This window comes from Lissotriton vulgaris, chromosome 11, assembly GCF_964263255.1.
Source record: "Lissotriton vulgaris chromosome 11, aLisVul1.2, whole genome shotgun sequence".
Taxonomy (NCBI): Eukaryota; Metazoa; Chordata; class Amphibia; order Caudata; family Salamandridae; genus Lissotriton; species Lissotriton vulgaris.
In genome coordinates, this window is record NC_141699.1 from 846,127,458 (window position 1) to 846,148,825 (window position 21,368).

The 21,368-nt window shown below is 46.5% G+C and overlaps 1 protein-coding gene across 1 annotated transcript in view; it reads left to right on the forward strand.

The window, feature by feature from the left end:
• The window catches only part of PPP1R7 (protein phosphatase 1 regulatory subunit 7), a 1,034,080-nt gene that overhangs the window by 370,057 nt on the left and 642,655 nt on the right, over positions 1 to 21,368 (forward strand). The gene's annotated exons all lie outside the window — the stretch shown is intronic.

A 21,368-nucleotide genomic window follows, 5' to 3' on the forward strand; every position in this document is an offset into this window, starting at 1 on the left:
TCTGTTTAGAGATACTTCTCTGTCTGAGACAATGCACTCTTCTGATGAAACGTTGGTTTTCTTCTGGTCAAATAGTTTACAAGCATAAATCTCAGCCCATGTATAAACCTCATTAAGTTTATAGTCAATAGTATCTCTTTTATATTTCGTAGCTTGCCCTCTTGCAATTCTTTCCCATATTTTTCTAACTTCAGGTTAAGTTCTTCCAAGTGTATTTGCCACGCATTATTTTCCATTCTGAGTTCTAATTCAGTTTTAAGATTGAATATTTCCTCTTCAAGTTCCCGAATAGTTTTTGATAGTTCCTCCACTATGTTACATTAGGTGTACCATTTGTCCATAAATACTAAATTCAAATGAAATCGGAATAACATTGGTTTGATGGATAGGCGTAATCCACATGGTATCCGTTTTTCCTTGTGGTACTGAACTAAAGTTGAGACGTGTAGTTTCTGGTTAAGTTGTCATCTTGTGATACATTTCAGTTGTCTAAGCTGCTGGGTAATGGAACCGCCGTCAGTATCAGTTATTTTGACTTCCTGTATAAGAGCGTAAATCTCAGTGGCTTGATCAGTGGTATATACCATTGTTGATGCCCGATTATCCGTGATATTAGTTATTGCATCGAAAGACATGGTTTAGATGGGTGCTTCCCCCTTTTTTCTGACAGTCCAAATCAGAAAGGTTATCGGGCCAGTGCTAGGGGTCCCAAAGATCTTTATTTTTCCCCAAAATCAGGACCTCTGTCTTCTCGCCATTAAGTTTAAGTAAATTAGCTCCATCCAAGATGCAACTTTCCTCAAACCGGTCTGAAGAACTGATGGGCCTAACATCTCGGCAGAAAGGAAGAAGATGATTTGGGTGTCATCCGCATAGGAGAAGAGGGACAACCCGGCCTCCTCAGTAATTGTCACTAAAGGTCTAATATAGACATTACATAATAATGGGCTGAGGATAGAGCCCTGGGGTACCCAATAAGGAAAGGAATAGATTTTGGAGGTGGCTTTAGAAGAAAAGACTTGAAAAGTCCGATATGAGAGAAAAGACGTAAGCCAGGCTAGAGCTGGACCGGAAATGCCAAGGTACTGTAGGGATTGTATCTACACACTGTGCGACACTGCTTCGAATGCGGCGCTCAGATCTAATAATGTGAGGGCCACCGTGTAACCACCGTCCAGGCGATGTCGCAGCATTTCTGTAACTCCAGGAAGAGTTGTCTCAGTGTAAAAATTGGCTCTAAAACCGGATTGGGAGGAGTGTAAGAAATTAGAAGATTCAACAAACTGGGTTAGTTGAAAATGTATGTTTTTCCAAGTTTTTGAATAGATTGGAAGTAAAGAAATTAGTCTAAAACTGGATAACTGAGCAGGATCCGTGTTAGCCTTTTTCAAGAGTGGCAGGACCATGGCGTGTTTCCACTCTGTCAGGACAATGGCTTCCTGTATGGAAGCATCAAGTAGCTCCATGATTAGCATAAGAGATGGTAATTCAAGCTGCTGTAGCACAGTGGTAGGTAGGAGGTCACAGGGGGAGCCTGATATAATGTTACTTAGAATTTTCTTAACAGAATTGATGTCTAGGAGTGACCAAGATTCCAGTTTGTTAAAGGATGCTGTCATTACTTAAGTAGAGTCAGCTGGCAGAGTATTGCCCAGTGTAGAGTGAATTTGCTTCACTTTGTACAAGAAAAAATTAGCAAGGTTGTCACATTGCAGCGCATCTATGATCGGAGGCATTGGCTGAGTATCAGATCCAGACAACTTTTTGACCATCGTAAAAAGGGTGCGGCAACAGTGCTGTGGATTAGAGATAGTAGATGAAACAAAGTCCGCGCAAGCTGATTTGCAAAGAGCTTGATACTCTTTTAAAGCTTTTTTATATTTAAGTTTGGAGTCTGGCGCATAGTTCCTCCTCCAACTTCTTTCCAAGGCTTTACACTTAGTTTTTTCAAGTTTTAATTTCTCTGTAAACCAGGGGGCAGGGGGGCGGTGATTGTGAGATTTTTTTTAACTGAGGATGGAAGGCAATCATTGATTGCTTTATAAATCCAATTATGAATTATGCCCTGTGAGGTGGTCGATATTTCTTGAATGGCGGGTACACTTTTTGACAGGAGTTTTTTAAAGAGTTCCATATCTAATTTGCCCCAATTCCTACTTTTTTCCTGAGTTCCTGATTTAACAGTAGGCAGGTTCACCAGAATTGTACAATAGAACTTGACTGCAAAGTGGTCTGACCAGCAAACAGGAAGGGCAGGTGGACATTGAATATTAGATATGCTGGCAAAAATGGGATCCAGTAAGTGGCCTGCCGCATGAGTAGGACCAGAATTACAAAGCAACTAGTTCATTGCGGCAAGATCTGAAATAAGTGTGCATTCAGGGTTATCAAGATGAAGGTTAAGGTCACCCAGGATGGTAAAATTGCCAGCTTTAAGAAAGTAAGGAGTGATTAAATCTGGAAATGACGAGGTCCAGGAGCCAGATGACTCAGGAGGGCGATAGATGAGCATGCCCGAAAAAGTAAATTGGGTAAGGGCAAGTTTGAATAATGCCGCCTAGCAACCCATGACAGGCAACTCTTCTAATTTACATGAGTAAGATTTGTTGAAAATTATAGCAATGCCTCCCCCTTTCTTAATATCTCTATCCTTCCTGGCTATGGCATAATTAGATGGCAAAGCGGAGGCCACATCTAGCCTCAAACTCGTAGGTAGCCATGTTTCAGTCAAGAAGATAGCATCTGGTTCTTCACTACTTAAAAGATCAAAAATGTCCGCCTTATGTTTAGGGAAGGATCGACAATTAATATTTCAAAAAGTAAAAACCTTGTTAGGTGCTAAGCTGCTCTGGGGATGACAGTTACCCTGTGGAGGGTTGGCAGTACCAGCAATTACGTTCTTATGCTCGTTAGAGGGCGCTATACAGAAAGTAAAGTTACAGTGAGAACATCTTATATCAGCGTCCAAAGGGAAAACGAAGTTGCATTTGGAGTGTTTAATACTCTGATATCTTAACAGCTGGTCAGATGTATAACATATTGACTTTTCTGGATTTGCTAGAAACTGGCCAGGGTTTGTTGCCCCCCGGTCCCGCCTGGGCGTGGACGGGCGTAGACAGGCTTGCCTTTGGCACGCCTATGGTGGGCTGTCGTCGGGTCCACTCGCTGCCCATTTAAATAAGTGCAAGATGGCCGCAGGGAAGGAGCTGCTTGGATGAACTCTGGTCCGGGATTACAACAGTGAAAATCCCTCACAGATCGTTCACAGCAGCCCCACCCTGTCGACAGCCACAGCGAGTTTCCTTACCTGCACAATACGGGGAAACCGGCGGCGGAGAGGAATCGTCCAGGGAATCTCCAATCGAAGAACCGGAAGTAGTGAACGGGAGCGCACTTGACAAAGGAAGTGCACCCGAGCAATCCTATGAAGAGGTCAGCAGCCAGGACAGAAGGACACACCAATGAAATAGGGTCGGGGGCCCTGACACTTCGTTGCTGTGGGTGAGCCACGGGTCGCGCTGTGACGGCAGAGGAGCCCGGGACCGAGGTGAGAGTTCCCAGTGCCTGCCTCTGCAATGGCTGCCTAAGCCCCATAAAGTAGAGAACTGAAGCTCGCGCCATAGACTCGAATAGCTTCTATTTCCAAATCAGCTGCCAGCGCCCAGCAGCCTGGGGCAAACGAGAGCAGATCTCCTGCCAGACTGATTCGCTCGAGCAACGGCTGATAATTTTGAATGTTGCTAAGTCAATACTATACGTCTGTCCCTAAAATGGTCGCCAAATAGAACATTGAGGACAAGCTAATAACTTCAGAGCCCCCCCAAACGTTAAAAGCCAACTCTCATCAATTCAGCTGCCATCGCTCAGCAGCCTGGGGCAAACGAACGCAGATCGCCTGCCAGACTGACTCGCCTGAGCAACGGCTGACAATTTGAGCGCTGCAATGTCAATGCAACACGCCTGTCCCTAAAACAAGCTATTAACTACATAGCCCCCAAAGGTTGAAAGCCAACTCTCATCAGGACTCAATGCAAAAAGGACACTAATACTCAATAGCTTTTAACTAACAGAGTCCTGAGCTAAGAGCAACTAGCAACAAACCGAGGCTGGAGCAACAATTGAATATGAAGTGTGCTTTTTCTGCTTAGACAGCAAAAAGGACATAAGCAGCGAACAATTAGCAAGAAATAGATTCTTGTGCATCAACCGAATCTGAAATGGTTTTTACCAGCAAAGACAGCAACAAAGGAAAAACTAATCAACATACAGTATTAAATGAGGCTATGATCATCAAAAGAGTCCAAATCTCTTGAGCTACGGCAGAGAAAGGACCCTGACATCTGTTCCAATATTGACCGCCAGAGGAGTCAATTAAACCAGCTATCCACCAGCATAATCCCTAAAGCTACAATCCAATTTAACCGCCAATAATACCTCAGAGTCCACAACCGTCTACAATTAGTACATCACCCATTCCGAGGTCTAGAGAAGCCCCTCACCAACACGCCCCCCCCCATAAGAGAACCCTCATGAGAGCCAACCCCACTACCCCCGAGAAGCAACCCCCCCTCCTCACCTCTCACCCCTTCCGCCTGACCAGAACTCACTCCCCTCCCCTCATCAGCATTCCTCCCCATCTCCCTCCGGATTAAACCAGACCCCCTCATAATATAGAAAAATGCCACCGAACTCGCATCCTGCTGCCACCCCGCTAACTCGAAACCTCCTGACTCCCCATGGTCCGAACTCATTCGCAATCGCTTTCCCCCCCAAACTCTCTAGTAAAGCGAAGAAACTCTTCAAACATAGACCTCTCAGACAACATCCCGAGACTCTATTTGTTGACACCTACCACTGCGTCTCCAGAGGGCAGATCAAAATGGACCTTATCTTTCACACGGACAGGCCGGACTTCTGGCACTCTACTCTGAACACACATCTCAACATCTCCAAACCCACCACCACTTCCCTCAGTTGCAAATTGAAGACCTCCCTCCCGAATCTCCAGTTGAAGAGCGGATATATCTCCATTACCATTTTCACGAACGGCATCGTCTTAATTCAGGCCAAAAACGCTCACCTTGAGAGCTTAGATTCTCTCTTCCTCTCGCTAAAAGAAGCCCCCTTTGACCACCTCAGGTTTCGGACCTATCCCAGCCTTTCACTCCGAAAGACAACCACGACAGGAGAGGAATCAGACCCCTCCCGCAGCTGCCCAGACACCCCCATCGGCATCAACCCGAGGCCCCCTTCGCAACTCCATTCCTCTTTTCTCCACTCACTCCCAGGTTATAAGACAGCCTTCACCCAGAGTCCCACATTGTAACTTTTTCCCTCCTCCTTACACTTACCCTCTGACAATCAGACAACCTGTTCACCCAGGCTCCTCCTCACCTCCTCTGCTGACTCCTAGGATGGAACATCTTCCTCCAGCTCAGCACACCCACAGCCTCCCCGCTCCCGAATCACTCTGGATCAGTCACCGATCACGAGGCATAATTCCCGTCGATCAGACAGCCTGCCCATATATGCCCCTCCTCTATTAACTCCCAGGTGGGATCATCACCTTCCAGCTCAGCGCACTCACAGCCCTTTGTCCCCTCATCACTTGGGACCCTTCACATGCCTTGAGGCAGCATTCCCCACACCCTTGAATCCCAGTATAGATTATCCAGGCAGCCCCACTCACAAGAATCATCTTGAACAGGACTCTCGTCCCTCCTCAATCTAGCATCAAGTCAGAGACCCACTTCCCTTCATCAAGGACAATGCGGCCTCTGACACCGTCCCTCCTCCCTTGGTCCCTCCTCCCTTGGTCCCTCCTCCCTTGGTCCCTCCTCCCTTGGTCCCTCCTCCCTTGGTCCCTCCTCCCTTGGTCCCTCCTCCCTTGGTCTCTCCTCCCGTGGTCTCTCCTCCCTTGGTCTCTCCTCCCTTGGTCTCTCCTCCCTTGGTCTCTCCTCCCTTGGTCTCTCCTCCCTTGGTCCCGCCTCCCTCACCCAAGATCACTCTGGCTTCAGACACCCATCCTCCCTACATAGACAACACGACGCATCGCCTCTCCCTACTAAAAACAGAACTGGAAATCCTGATACGAGGCTTGAGTGAAACTCTCTCCTTCCTAACCCTGACCCGAATGTCCCCCATCCACCCTCAGAGCTAGTCGATCTCATTCAACCAAGCCTAGGTAAGGTAACACCCCCCACCGATCCACACGTCCCCCCCAGACCTAAAGTCGGGTCCCCTAGTAAAGGGAAGAGCAGTTCCTTGGAAACACTCATAAGACTCTCCTCCTCACTTTCCCTGCAGGTCTTGATACACCTGGAGGCTCCCTTCGACCTTCTGCTGAAGCTCATCCCTTAAATCCACCATCTAAGTAATCACGAGATTCAGAAGCAAACATCCTCCTTCGAGAGCCTCAGACCCCCTTCCCACCTTGCCCTCCTTCCAAAAGTCCAACCGAACGAATACAAAGAACAACCCCCCATCAACTGCATGCTCATTATCTGCAGATCAGCCTCTAAACATAAATCCGAACTAACTAACGGAAGCCATACTCTCCCATGACATAGACATAGCATTCATAACAGAAACCTGGCTCAACAACCTCTCCTACCCTATCATGGACATGTTAGTTCCTCCTGGATTCACGATGATCAACAAGGACTGGATTCACGATGATCAACAAGGACAGGCAAGGGAATAGAGGCGGGGGCATAGCAATCATTCACAATAGCAACATCTCCAACACGGAAATCTCCTCTTGTGCTTACAGCTCCTTTGAATGCCTCTCAGTCGACATCAAAACTCAGGATACCAGACCCACACTCTGCCATCTTCTATACCATCCCCCAGGCAATTCTTCAGAATTCAGGGTTCACCTCTCCAACTTGATTGCCCACTGGGCGCTAGGCAACTCTAACAACATAATTCTGGGCGACCTCAATCTAAGGTGGAATGAAACTAAGAACCCGCTCATTCAAACCTTAAATAACCTTCTTCTAGCGAACAATCTGATCTAACACTGCTTAGAAGAAACTCATCACAGAGGAGCTATCCTTGACGCCATTATAGCCGAAAGCAAGACTATCTCAATCGATCACATCCTCCCTGTCGGCTGGTCCGACCATCACATAGTCCTCTTTCACATCAACCATTCAATCCTGATCAATCCAATTCCAAAACTAGACCCTCCCAAATGGGTTAGGAACACAGCCCAAATTCCATGAGCGGTCCTAGCAGAAAGAATCAGCGTGCTGCTCCCCTTCGGCACTGATCACCTCTCTCTACAACACAAGTTTGACGCGTACCCTATACCAAATTGCTCCCTTGAAACTAAATAAAGCTAGGACCATCCCCTCTAGAACATGGTTCACCACTGACATCAACGATGAAAGAAGACATCTAAGAGCCGCAGAAAGAACCTGGAGGAACAATCCCTTAACCCTCCACCGTGATCAACTCCAAGCAGTCCACAGGATGTACAAAAATCACATCAGGAATAAAAAGTCAGCTTTCTTCTGCTCAGCATTAGATAACGCAAAAAAACGGCCCAAAGAACTTTTCAACATCAAAATGGATTCAGACTTCCAAACCCATCCCTCCCTTAACTCAGGCATCCAAAGCTCGGTGTGACAGCTTCGCAACCTTTTTCAACGACAAAATAGTCAAGATCGACCTCGCATTGGGCGTAAATCCCATCTCTCTCAATGAGATCAAAATGTCCAAAACCCTTGTCATCGCTTCCGTGAAATCTCCAAACCAGTGGTCTTCATTCATTCCCATCCAGGAAGCAGAGATAGTCAATCTAATCTCCAACGCCAGGCCCTCAGCTCACGCACTGGACCAGCTACCGCCTCTCCTGACCAAAACCTAAAGCTAGTCATAGCTCCAATATGGTGCAAGATCATCAACAGCTCTTTGAGCTCTGGATCCGTACCAGACTGCCTCAAAGTAGGGCAAGTCACACCACTATTAAAGAAACCAGGTCTAGTGTAGGAGAGTAGGGTCTTCTATCCTATGGTCACCCCAATTTTTGCTTGTTGCTTCACTCGTTTTCGACTTAATGTGGCTGTGGGCCTGCTAATCAGACCCACAGCCTGCTGTTCTCTCTCTAAATTCACATACATGTACTATAGGTACATAACCCAATTGGAACTGGACTCCTTGTCAGCCCCTGTACCATGCACTATAAGTGCTCAGGGCATAGGTGCCACCAAGGCCTACCAGGGGCTGCAGCATAGCTTTTGCCACCCCTGGCTGGTTCTTAAATTGACACAACTGGCTGATCACTCTGCTGGGGCAAGTTGGTGTAATCACCCCTTGCTTAGATATAGTATACCTATATCTGGACACATAGATACCTATAAGTCACTCCTATGGCAGGCCTTAACAATCCTGGAGGCAGAGTGCTTGGTTTTATGTGAGATGGTGCTCGAGCATGAGCTGAGCCTGTCTGCAGCTGCCGGGAACAACTCCCTAAGCTGTTCCCGGATAATGCCATACCATATACTATTAAGTGCATTATAATCCTCGCGGTTATATAGCAACTTTGGTTTGGCTTTATCAAAACATGTCGTGTAAGGTGTCATACGATTTGGAATACTATCCCCTCGACAGTCCTGTCGAAGGGGATAGCATTCCACCCATCTAGAGGGAGAAGACATGTTACTTTACTGAAACGCAGTTGATTTTTAAAAGAGCCTCAGCATCACAAAATGGACACTTCTGCCACAGACACGAGTCTGACCTCCTGCTGCTGACCGAAACTCAGCCGAGGAGGCCTGGACAAAGGCTTTCCTGTCGCGGGGAGGTGTCACACCACCCCAGACAGAAGATAGTGGATTGTAGCAGGGAGGTTTGAAAGAAACCAGACAGTGCCTGGGGAGCACAAGGCTTCCCCTTGCATAATCCGGTCAAACCGGTTCTGGAGCACACCAGCCCCAGTCCCAGCGCGACCCTGGACAAAGGGAAAGGGGTGTAACCACCCTCTTCCTGGGTCCCACCCATAGGAGGGACCTAGCAGGAAATCCAGCCCCCTAAATTGGTATAAGAATGGGAGCAGTGCCAACGCACTCAGATTATCCTAACTGAAACTTATGAAACGAAACTCTGGACCCTTCGACATCCTACTCGACGTAGAAGACTAAAGAATCTCCCTTGTGTTCAAGGAGTGACCACCCTGTGCAAACAGGCACCATCCAGCACCTCGACGTTTGCTTTGTGGCAGTTCCCGCCGGAACTCGAGCGACAGAGTTCGACAAGACCCAGCGTGCCTGCCTTCTAACAGCCCGATCCACAGTCCCTGCAGAGCTGAGACCCGTGGAGGTGACCTGAAGCGTGGGGCCCGCCATCTTGGAAAGACCACGAGACGCTGACCGTGCAGCCCACGAGTGACCCTCGAAGCTGTGCATTGTGGTTTGAGAAGCCCCAGCCCTGAGCCTCTCTTGCACCAAAGCTCACCCCTCTACACTCACCGAGTGCTGTGTGGGGCCCTTCTGCATCTTTTGGCTCAACGCATTGGCCCAGTCACTTGCCCGTTGGCTTGTGGCCCCTGTGCCGACGATCCTTGAAACCTAACTCGTGAATCTGGTTGCTCCAGACTTGCACTCGCTCCCCTGAAAAGGAGCATTCGCTCTGACCCTCCTGGTCCGAGTGTTAAGCCATCTTCGAATCCTGCGTGGGTTGCGCTTGCCAAGGGTTGTTTGCTCCAATCCGGAAACCGACACCGCCGACAGCGAGAGCCTGCGTGGGACAGCTCGTGATCCACTCCTGGACATCCTCGGTGCCCCAGAGTCCACGTGGCAGCGGAGAGAAGCTACTCGACAGCGACCTGAAAGCGCCCGACATTGCCTGGGTCCTTCCTGGTTCCACCCTGGTCACTGCTGAGTGACCCAGACTCTGTCCCCTCTGCTTTCAGGTCATCTACATCTTCGATCCACCCTTGGATCACACCGGACACTTCCCTTCTCGACGCCTGCAGCATCTTCATCTTCAGGCACCATTGACCTGCGTGACGAAACCCGACACTACTTTGCACCCGTGCACCCGCTTCCTGTGGGTGAGGTAACTCAGCAACGCCGGTGCTCCTGTACTGGTACACACCTCTAGTGTATATGTCTAAAGTTTTGTCCTTCTAGGTCAGTCGGAAGACTCTTAAAACAGTAACTCGATAACTTTTACGCACCATTGACTTTGCATTGGTGCATGTGTGTGCTTTAAGCGCTGCATCCAGATTCCCGCGGGCTTTTCCTGACTTCAGCATTGCTATTCCAGATTTGTCCCAGCGATTCCCTAGGCCCTAGGCCTAACCACCGTTCGATTAGTGATACTTATACCACTATTTTAGTATATGGTTTGAGTGGCCCCCGCCCTCATCCATAATTGTGCAACTTTTGTATGTTTAACTGTGCTTTTGTTTAAACGCTTGTGCCTCTGCACTCATAAAGAGTACAGAGGATTATTCTAGTAATAAATACATATATTTTTATAATAGATAACTTGTGTGGTGTCCTTTCATTTGATATTACTGGATTGAGATTGGTAAAACAGCTTGCTTAACACGACCTCTTGAGTTAAGCCTTTAAGGCTGCTTAGTCCATGCTACCCTTAGGATAGCTTGTCTATAAGGTTGACTTACAACCAGACACCATAAGGGATTGGTTGGACTGATACAAGGTGCCCCCAGAATTGGAGACATCATATATCAGGCCAACTTCTCACAAATAGTAATCAAGAGATCATCGTCGACGCCTAAGATCCCGTCGACGATAGCCTCGCCGACGACGAGATAATCACCGTCGACATCGACACCGCCGACGAAGGCACCGTCGACGAAGGCACCATTGAAGAAGACCTCGTCGACGAAGGCACCGTCGACGGCAGGAACATCTATACTGTCGACGACAGCTTCACCGGCTATGGCAACTGTCGACACTACTCCGTCGACGATCTCACCATCGACGGGCTTTCGATTGATTCTGGCTTCCAAACAGCTTCTGTGCGTCTAAAGATCACGAGAAAGACGCTGACGCTGGAGTTAACTTCTCCTAGCCGTGTGCAACTTTTGCCACCAGCATGTCTCCTTCAAGATGAGGATTCTGATGACGGGGTTATGTTCCAGTTGGCAACTAGCCCCTCAGAACTGCATGTCAAATGCCAGAGCTCAGATGAGGAGGATGCTCAGAAGAGGTAGTTCATCCACCACCTACACCTATGGTCTGTTTTCCAGCATCCCTAGTTACAGATCTGCGATACCTCATCCAAGTTTACAAGCAGAGGTTCCCAGAATCTCCGGCTCCTGCAACTTCCACGGCAGCTCCATCACCAAGACCGCGACCCCCGCCCTTAACCATTCAAAAGGAATGGTGGATTTGCCAGGTCCTCAATCTTCTGATGAAGAAGAGGAGGAGGAACAGCAAGAAGAAGGTGAATTGCAGGACGATCAATTTGTCCATGAGGACTGGGAGGATTACGTCATACTTTTGCCTGCATTTCCAGTGCCCGCAACCTCCGATTCTCCACCCGTTGAGATCGGCGGTTTCCATAATGTGGTGGAATGTGCCGCTAAGCGCTTCCAAATTACTATGGATTCCCAGGAACAGCACTGTTTCCTGTACAATTTCAAGGAACCTCTCAAAAAATTAACGAGGTCTATTCCTATTATTGATTATCTTTGGACACAGGGGGTTCAGGTTATGCAGAATCCCACCTCTGTTTCGCCAGTGATCCCTCGAGTGGACAAAAAGTACAAAGCTCCAAATACGGCACTGGCCTGTCTGACAAGTCATCCTAAACCGGATTCGGCGGTGACACAGGCGGCCCAAAAGAGCTCCAGAAATCCTTCATCTCCTTTATCGGCTCCGCCTGATAAAGACGGAAGAAAGTTGGACAACATTGGGAAACGGTTTTCCTCAATGTCGGTAATGACCGTCAAGGCAGCAAATGCCCTAGCGCTTCTTGGGCGTTATAATAGACAATTGTGGGCAGATATAGCCCCATACCTGTCCGAATTACCTGACGCGTCCAAAGAGGATGTAAAGAAAATACTACTGGAGGGTGAAACATCAGCATCGGAGATTATAGACTGTGCAATGGACGTAGCTATGACCGGATTCCGCCAACTGGCTGGAGCAGCGGTTTTGAGGGGCAAGGATGGCTAAAAGCAACCTCATTCCGTCCTGAGGTGCAGACAAAGATTTTGGATATGCCATATGATGGGCAACTACTATTTGGCCCCAAAATTGACGAGGCTGTACAAAATATATAAAAGGACACAGAGACTGCAAGAGCCTTGGGCACACTCCAATATAAAAATCAATCCTTTCGGGGAAACAGAGGAAGAGGTCAATCTTCCTACAAAGGAGGTTTTCAATACAGGTCCTCTTACTCTTTCAACCAGAGTAGGCCACAGTACCAGCAACGCCAGCACCAACAAGGCTAACAATCCTTGTATGGAAAGTCGTCCTTACGGGGTAGAGGACTAAGGAGAAACAACGGACGCAGACAATGACTTGTTTATTCAGCCAGTCCAGACCTCATCTCACTTATTAAAAATTGGAAGAAAAATTACCCATTTCTGCATAATTGGAAGGTAATTACTACGGTCCGTTTGGTCCTTCAATTAATACAATTCGGCCATTCTATGGAATTCATACGCACCCCTCCACAAACTCCGCCTCGCCCAATGCATCACAAAAACCTACGGCTGCTTCTACGAGAAATCTGTTATGCTGCAGAAAGGAGCAATAGAGAAGGTACCACCATCCCAAAGGGGAAAAGGATTTTATTCCCGTTTCTTTTTGATCCAGAAAAAAGAAAGAAAAGGGAGGCCAATCCTAGACCTCAGGGCCATCAACAAATTCCTGAACAAGCAGTCGTTTTGCATGATAACGATCCAGGAGGTCTTGCATCTTCTGGAAGAGGGAGATTTCATGGCGTCACTAGACTTACAGGACGCTTACTCCCATATACCAATTCACAAGAATCACAAAAAGTACTTGAGATTTGCAGTAGGGGGCAGGCATTTCCAGTTCTGCGTCCTGCCCTTTGGACTCAAGTCTGCGCCCCGCATCTTCACAAAATGTCTTTCCCCAGTGGCGGCATATCTCAGACAGCGCCGTCATCAAGTCTTTCCATATCTGTACGACTGGCTGATCAAGGCACCATCCTTCGAAGACGCGTCAAGGTCTTCCAACTCCTGTCTAAGTCTCTTCAATTGCCTGGGTCTCACGCTCAACCAAGAGAAATCAACCCTACGACCTTCTCAAACAAAAGCGTTCCCATCTCAAGAGAGGAAAAACAAACTCCTAGCACTAGCGTCTGGAGTAGCCTCGAAAAGAGTGTTAACGGTCCGCCTCTTCAAATCCCTTTTGGGGATGATGTCATTGTGCATCCTTTTGATCCCTCACTGCCGTCTACGGATGCGTCCTCTGCAGTAGGCACTCTCGAGGCAGTGTGTCCAATGAACAGGGTCATTCGACGACCGCATAAAGGTGACTTCTCAGATGGTCAAAGCTTTGCGATGGTGGATGTCATCACAAAACCTGTCTCAAGGATTGACATTCCTGCTTCCAGCGGCTCCTCATGTTATCACAACAGACACATCCTTAGAAGGTTGGGGAGCCTTCCTACAGGAGCTGCAGATAAGCGGAAAATGGTCAGCTACAGAGAATAAACTTCATATCAATCTGCTCGAGCTGAGAGCGGCCTTCCTGACCCTGCAGTCTTTCCTACCAAGGATCAAAAACTCCCTGGTGCTAGTCAGGACAGACAACACTAACACGATGCACTACCTCAACAAACAGGGAGGGACGCGCTTGCTGACACTCTTGCGAGTCGCAGAAAATCTGGAACTGGCTAATAACGAACAATGTAGCCCTACGGGCATAATAAGTCCCAGGCATGGACAATGTACTCGCCGACTCGTTGAGCAGGCAGAAAACATCATCTCACGAGTGGGAGCTAAATCAGAAGATCCTCAACCAAATCTTCTCCAGATGGGGCACGCCACAGATCGATCTCTTCGCTACAAGGATCAACGCCAAATGCCCACACTTCGCAAGTTGGCATCCCCAGTCAGGGTCTCTAGGGAATGAATTTTCCTTCGCATGGCGCAACGTCTTTGCGTATGCCTTTCTGCCATTCCCGATGCGTCCCAGAGTCCTCAGGAAGATGAAAGTGGAGCCTTGTACTCTCATTCTAATAGCCCCAACTTTGCCGAGACAAGATTGGTTCACAGAACTCCACCGTCTATCCCTGAAACCGCCGATCCGTCTGAAGTAGTGTCCGTCTCTGCTCACAATGAACAACCGGCAAGTTCAATATCCTGATCTGAAATCTCTCAAGTTAGCCACCTGGCTCCTGAGTTCTGAGAGTTTCGATATTTGAATATTCTGCAGGACTGTAGAGACATCCTAGCCAGAGCACGAGCAGATAGCACCACCAAAACGTATTCCCTGAAATGGAAGAGGTTTTGTGTTTGGTGTACAGATCAAGGTATACACCCTTTCTCTTCCTCACCGGAACAAGTTTTACCTTACCGGTTACATCTGGCAAAGTCGGGCCTAGCCCACTCTTCCATTAAAGTCCACTTGGCTGCAATATCCCGTTATAAGAGAACTTCAGCGGGCCCATCCCTCTGGTCGAACAGGTTGATCCAACAATTTTTTTTTTTTTTTAAAACATATTTATTAAATTTTTCACAATTTTTCGACATATTCCAACATATGTATTACAGCACATACCAATTTCTCAGGTGGTTATATAGTACATATACATTTCATTGTTTTATACAAATTTTCATATCGTAAGCAGATATCATAAACCAAAAAACAGTCCTCTAAAACAAATCAAATCAAGCTTCTGTTACACTATTCTGGATTTATCCTGCTAGTCTTCCACGTCGTGATTGGTTGCCATATTTTTTTGCCTAAGGCCTTGGCCCTTTTACCTTTCCTGTCGTATATTGCCTTTTCTAAATTATATATAGTAAGGAGGCTAGCAATCCAATCTGCAAATATTGGAGGAGTCTTATTCAGCCAATTCCTTGCTATACAAATGCGGAACACTGCTATTGAAACAAAAATAAACTCTACTGGCACAGCTTCTATCATGTCTACCACCCCTAAAATGATTAATTCATCTAGAAGCTTAATCTTGATCCTAAGCGTTTTATCAAAAAATTCTTCAATCGCCATTTTTAAAGTAAATAATTGTGGGCACTGCGAAAACATATGTACAATATCTGCTCCGCTCGCATTGCATCTTGGGCAAGTTATTCCTGTTGTTCCGCCCCACTGGGCAATTCTAGCCGGTGTATGGTAAAGTGAAAATAATGTTTTGTAGTGTTGCGATTGGAGGGTTGCCGAGCATAGCACCGTTCTACCCAGATCTAGTGACTCCTGAAAAATTTCTGAGCCTGACCCCAATTTTTCCATCCATTTTTGTGAAAATTTTGCCCTTTCATCTGACTTAGTTCCTTTCAGTTCTGCATAGAGATGTCTTATTGTACATTTGGTGGTTGTTTTTATATAATCCATAATTTTGCACTGCCGCATTCCAAGCGGACCACCTTGTTTTTGTGTTAGAAAACTCCTAACTTGTAGGTATTTATAAAAACTGTTGTGCTCTAGTCCAAATTTTGCTTTGAGTACTCCGAACTGCATGATATTGCCCTGCACATCCAGTAAATCCCCTATCTGCATTATGCCTTTATTATACCAATCAAACATAGTGACATCCTTAAAGATCTCCCTCGGCAGTGAGTTATTTGTGTACAATCTTGTATAGATATTAAATCTGCCTAGCCCTAATTTTTTAGCCACTCCTTTCCACACCCTATACACTGCATTCAACGTCTTAAATCTCGTGTGTTGGAAATACGTGAATTCAGTAGTATTGAAAAACCCATTCTCAGCTTCCTCCCCCAGCAATACGGCATACACATTAGGTAAGCCCACCTCACTATCCGTTGGTTGATCCCGACCTCCTCCTCCTATTAACACCTTACTGTACTGTAATACCGCAGCCCAATAATAGAGCCTAAAGTCTGGAGCTCCCCAGCCCCCTTTTTCCCTATCTACCGTCAAATGTCTGTATGCTCTTCTTGTTTTCCCTTTCACCCAGATGAATTTATTCAAAATCAATTCTAATTTGCTAAACCAAACATTTTCAAAATATAGGGGTATGGATCTAAGTAAATACAGCACTTTAGGGAATGTTATCATTTTAATGACATTTATTCGACCCATTAAGGTCAGATGCAAATTGTTCATCCTTTCTGTGTTTGTTTTAATTTTCTCCAACAGTGGTCTCATATTGATTTCAACTAAACTATCTAACTCGGACGTGATCTTCACCCCTAAATACGTGACTTCAGGTGCTATTCTTATATCATGATAGTTTGCCCAGCTATTTTTAATTATTTGTGTTTTTCCTTTATTTAATGAATACCCTGAAAATGTGCCAAAAAGTGAAGCCTCCTGTTCAATTTCAATAATGGCTAACCCTGGATCCGGTGTGACCACGTCATCTGCATATGCAAGTGTCTTATATGCATAGCCATGTAAACCAATCGGGAGAATGTTCGAGTTTCCTTCTAACCTTCGTAAAAAAGGGTCTAGATATAGGGCGAATAACAGTGGTGAGGCCGGGCAACCCTGTCTTGTGCCGCGCTTTATATGTATATCCTCTGTATACCCTCTATTAATCCTCACTTTAGATGTTGGAGCTGCATATAACGCCTTTACAGCCTGTATATAACCTCTGCCAATCCCAAACCACTCCAAGGCTTTCCACAAATAGCACCAGGAGACCCTGTCAAAGGCCTTCTCTGCATCCAAAAAGATGGCTGAGGCAGGGTCTCCTGCAGCTCCCGTGACATCCAATATGGTGATCATTCTCCTTGTGTGTTCCGTAGTCCCTTTACCTGGTATGAAACCATGCTGTGTTGTGTATACCAACCCCTCGATTACTCTACTGAGTCTTTGTGATAAAGCCTTAGAGTATATTTTTGCATCTGCGTTCATAAGCGTGATCGGCCTATAAGAGCCAGGATCCAGATGTGATTTATTCTTTTTCAAAATAACTACTATACTTGCACCAGCCCATGACTGTGGTGTATTCTCCCCTATCTGTGCATACCTTAAAGTTTCCAACATGTATATCCCTAGTGTATCCCAAAACGTCCTATAAAATTCTGCCGGTATCTGGTCAGGTCCTGCGGCCTTCCCCAAGGGGAGTTTTGATACTGCATTATGTAGTTCACTCAGCATTAGTGGTGCCTCTAGAGTCTCTTTATCTTCCAAGGACAATTCCTTGTGTGGGATACCAGCCAAATAGTCCTCTATCTCGTTTCCCTTACTACTCACGTCTTGATCATACAATTCAGAATAAAACTCTCTAAACACCTCCCTCACCTCTTCCACCTTGGTTACAACCTTCCCACATTTACTCTTAATTTCTTTAATTTCCCCAGCTGCCAGGTCTTGCCTAGTACGCACTGCGAGCATGTGTCCAACTCTCTCGTTGAACTCGTAACACTTTTCTTTTTTTGCCAAATAATTAGCCGCAGCTTTATTAGCTAATCTTTCCCCAGTTTCTGCATTCTTCAATTCTATTTCTAGTAAGACCTGCTCAAGAGGTTCTTGATTTATAACATGCTGGATAAGCTGTTGTTCTAGGTTCCTTAAATCCTGTAGCCTACTGGCTAACTCCATTTTCTCCTTTTTACTCCTATATAGAGTATAAGCCAATGTTTCCCCCCTTATCCCTGCTTTGAATGCATCCCAAACCATGCCTGCGGTTGCCGTACCTCTGTTTACCTCCCAGAACTGCGTAATCCATACCTTCATTCTGCTAACATAGTCCTCTTCTCTGAGCAACCCTCTTTCAAATGTCCAATAGTACTCTTTGTGACTAATATTGTGGTTCCGGGAGATAGTCAACACCAGTGGATTGTGATCTGAGGAAACTCGAGGTAAAATTTCTATTTTCAGTTCTGATACTAATGGACTGGTAACTAAGAAGTAATCTAATCTGGCTATACATTTATGAGGGGCCGAATAAAAAGTACTACCTGTCCCTATAGGATTGTATGCCGCCCAAACGTCTACCAACGCATTATTATTCATTAGATTGACAATGGCTTTTCTTACTTTCTTCTTGCGCTCGCCCTTCATCCCCCCTCCCCTCATACCCAGCCCTGTTAGCCCATTGATATTGAAATCTCCACACACAATTATAGGTTCAGTCCATAGCGGCAATTCGGTATCTAGATAATCAAATACATCAGGTTCGTCTTCATTGGAACCATATACAGAAACAATTGTGTAGCGGCATCCGGCTATTTCTCCTTCTATCATCACCCATCTACCATCCACGTCTTCCTTCTTTCTCTCTACTTTCATCAAGCCTTTTTTCGCCAGTATAGCCACTCCTTTTGTTTTAGTATCTTGGTGCGTGTGTGCTAATACATCAAACCCTAGCTGATCCATAAGATACCTATCCTTCCCCCTCACATGTGTTTCCTGTAGACATATGATATCCAATTTTAACGTTCTGCACATGGCCGCTACTTTCTGCCTTTTACCCCCATCATTTAACCCGCATATATTGATTGTAGTGATTCTTAATGCCATCTGCTTTTATAAAAAAGACCAAAAAACAAATCCTCAAGATATTTTCCTACCACCTTTGTGTGTCTACATACCATATTATTTTGTGCTGTATAAAACCTTCTCTCTTTACCACCCTCTTCCTGCCCCCCCTCCCCCAACCCCCCCTTTCCCCCCCTCCCCTTGCTAGCCCCCCCCCTGTCACAGGCAAATAGGTCAATTTTGACCTATGTGTGGCTGCGTGCTACTGTAGTGTCGCTTTCCTTCTCCCACCCTAGTTAACCATATTACCATCGTGAAACCCAATATACAATATGCCTAATATTTTCCTTATTTAACCTATGCTGGTTCTGATTCCTTACTCTTCCTGCTTTTCTGAAGCTCTGTAATCTCTGCTAGATATTTTCCTGCCTTTACTTCCGAGAAAAACATTCTGATGCGGCCCCTTGTGACCACTTTTAACTTAGATGGATACATCAAGTATGCTTCTGAGCCCTGTCGTTGAAAAGGAGTGATAAGCTGTCTCAGTTTCCACCTCCTTTCCACAGTAGTGTGGCAGAAGTCGGGCCTCGTAAAAAAAGTAATCCCCTCCACTGATTTTTTCCTCTCTGGTCTTGCAGTCTCAAAGATTTCCTGCCTAGCTAAAAAATTTCCAAAAAAGACCAGCATTGCCCTAGGCAATCCATTCTGATTACTGCTGTTTTGGTTACCGCCTCTTCCCCCCTTCTGCACTAACGGAAATCTATGCGCTCTCTGCACTTCAACTTCCCACTGCCACTGCGCCTCTGGGTATGCCTCTTTTAACAGTTTAACCATAAACCCCCTTGGGTCCTTCCCTTCCAGTCCTTCCTCTATGCCTAGAAAGCGTAGATTGTTCCGTCTTTGGCGATTCTCGAAATCTTCCAGCTTCCACTGCAAGTCTTCGATCATCTTCCCTTGTTCTGTTCTTGCATTCTGCCAATCTGTGACCTCATCCTCCAGTTTCCCAGTTCTTTCTTCTACTTGTTCCACTCTACTTTCAACTTCCTGATATTTTCTGTTCATTTTCCTGATGCTCGCTTGTATTTTCTTTGTATCCTGCCTTGCTCGTCTGCTTTCTAAGCGAGCTTCTAAATGCATTTGCTTCAGCATAGAGAACATCCCATCCAAAGTTGCTTGAGGAGGGTTATCGTTTAACTCATTAGGGGCATTTAAAGGATAGCTCTCGGGTGCCACTCCCAGATCCTGATCCTGGTAAATTTTGGAAGCACTACCATAGTCCCATAACAGCTTCCTGTTTGTACTTGTTGCTGCTCTGTCCATTTCCCGGTCACGCCTTATCATTGTTCTTCTTCTTCTCTTTTGTGTTTCCCTGTTTCTGTGCTCACTAGAGAGGGATCTTTCAGACTCTGTCCCAGATGATAGGTCTGTGTTAGTATCCTCTTCCTCTGATCCCAGCAATGAAGAGTCTGACCCCTCAGTCACGGAGTAAAACTTTTCCCTATCCGGGGAGCATACTCTCCTCCCTTTTGCCCCCTTTATGTGGCTCTGAATACTTTTCATACTGCCCCAGGTAGATTGTACCATTACACTGCTATCCACGGGTGTTGGAGCTAGATTTACTTCATTCAAAGCTTCGAGCATTTGGGCAGTGTAAATGTTTGTTTCAGATGTTTCCTTTGTTTGGGTATTACTGAGCTTACTTGCGTTATTCGCCGTCTTTGATCCTGCTTCGCCGCCTACATTGACGTCATTGTTCGTGCTGGCGTCCTCGACAGCCACCTCGACAACCTCCGCTGTATTCTCCAGCCCCTGTGCATCTCCCGCTAGAGGCGTGAGCGTTTCAGGCCCCGGTTGCTTAGCAACCGCCGTGCTTGCGTCCTCGCGGTCAGCGAGGAGAATTTCCGCGTTCTGTTTTGAGTTTGGGTCCGAGTTTGGATCCGAACCACCTCCAGCGACCGGGGTTAACTGTTGATTCCTTCCAGCGAAAGCCTCTGCCACAGTGGGTTGCCGCCGATCCTTGCCAGCGGCAGGTATAGTAATCGCATGCTTTGCTGTTCCACTTTCGGAGTGAGAGCGCCTCTGTTGTGTCTGCGCTTTACCTCCAGAAGTCTCCGGTTGTGCTGCTTGCGAGGCTGACTTACTCTCCACTTTAAAGTCAGCCTTTTCTTTGTCTTTATCCTTAGCAGGTCTCTCGCTCTTCTTGAGCTGCGTTTTCTGGGAAATGCTACTTGTAGCCATAGTTGTTGTACGTTTACTCAGCGTGACCTTTGGTATAGCACCTGAACGCTGCGACATCCTTAAGGCTGTATAGATGCTGTCCGCAATCGCCTTCTTAAAGTGCTTCTTAAAGTGCTCACAGTAATAGCACCCCCAAGTTGTAAGCACCTTTTGTAGTGTCTTAATGCTAGTACCGCCTTCCGTCCAGAGTATATCCCGTAGAATCAGCATGCTTTAATCCATCTCCAGCCATTTATTCCCTGGGTCCAGGAGAAGGAATAAGTGCGACTGCACTCTACAGCAGCCTGGCGGCCATCTTGCCTCCACTCAGTTCCCAATCATCCAGTAAACCTGATAACCGGACCCAAAGTAGATGCACCGCACTCTACTGAGCCCTTCATCCGACAACGAATCGATCCAACAATTTTTGAAGGAATTATACAGGTCTTTCCCTCCAGTAAGGATGTTGCCACCTACCTGGCATCTGAATGTAGTTCTTAATCAGCTCAGGAAGCTTCTATTCGAGCCAGTGCACAGAGCTGACACCTGAAATACATC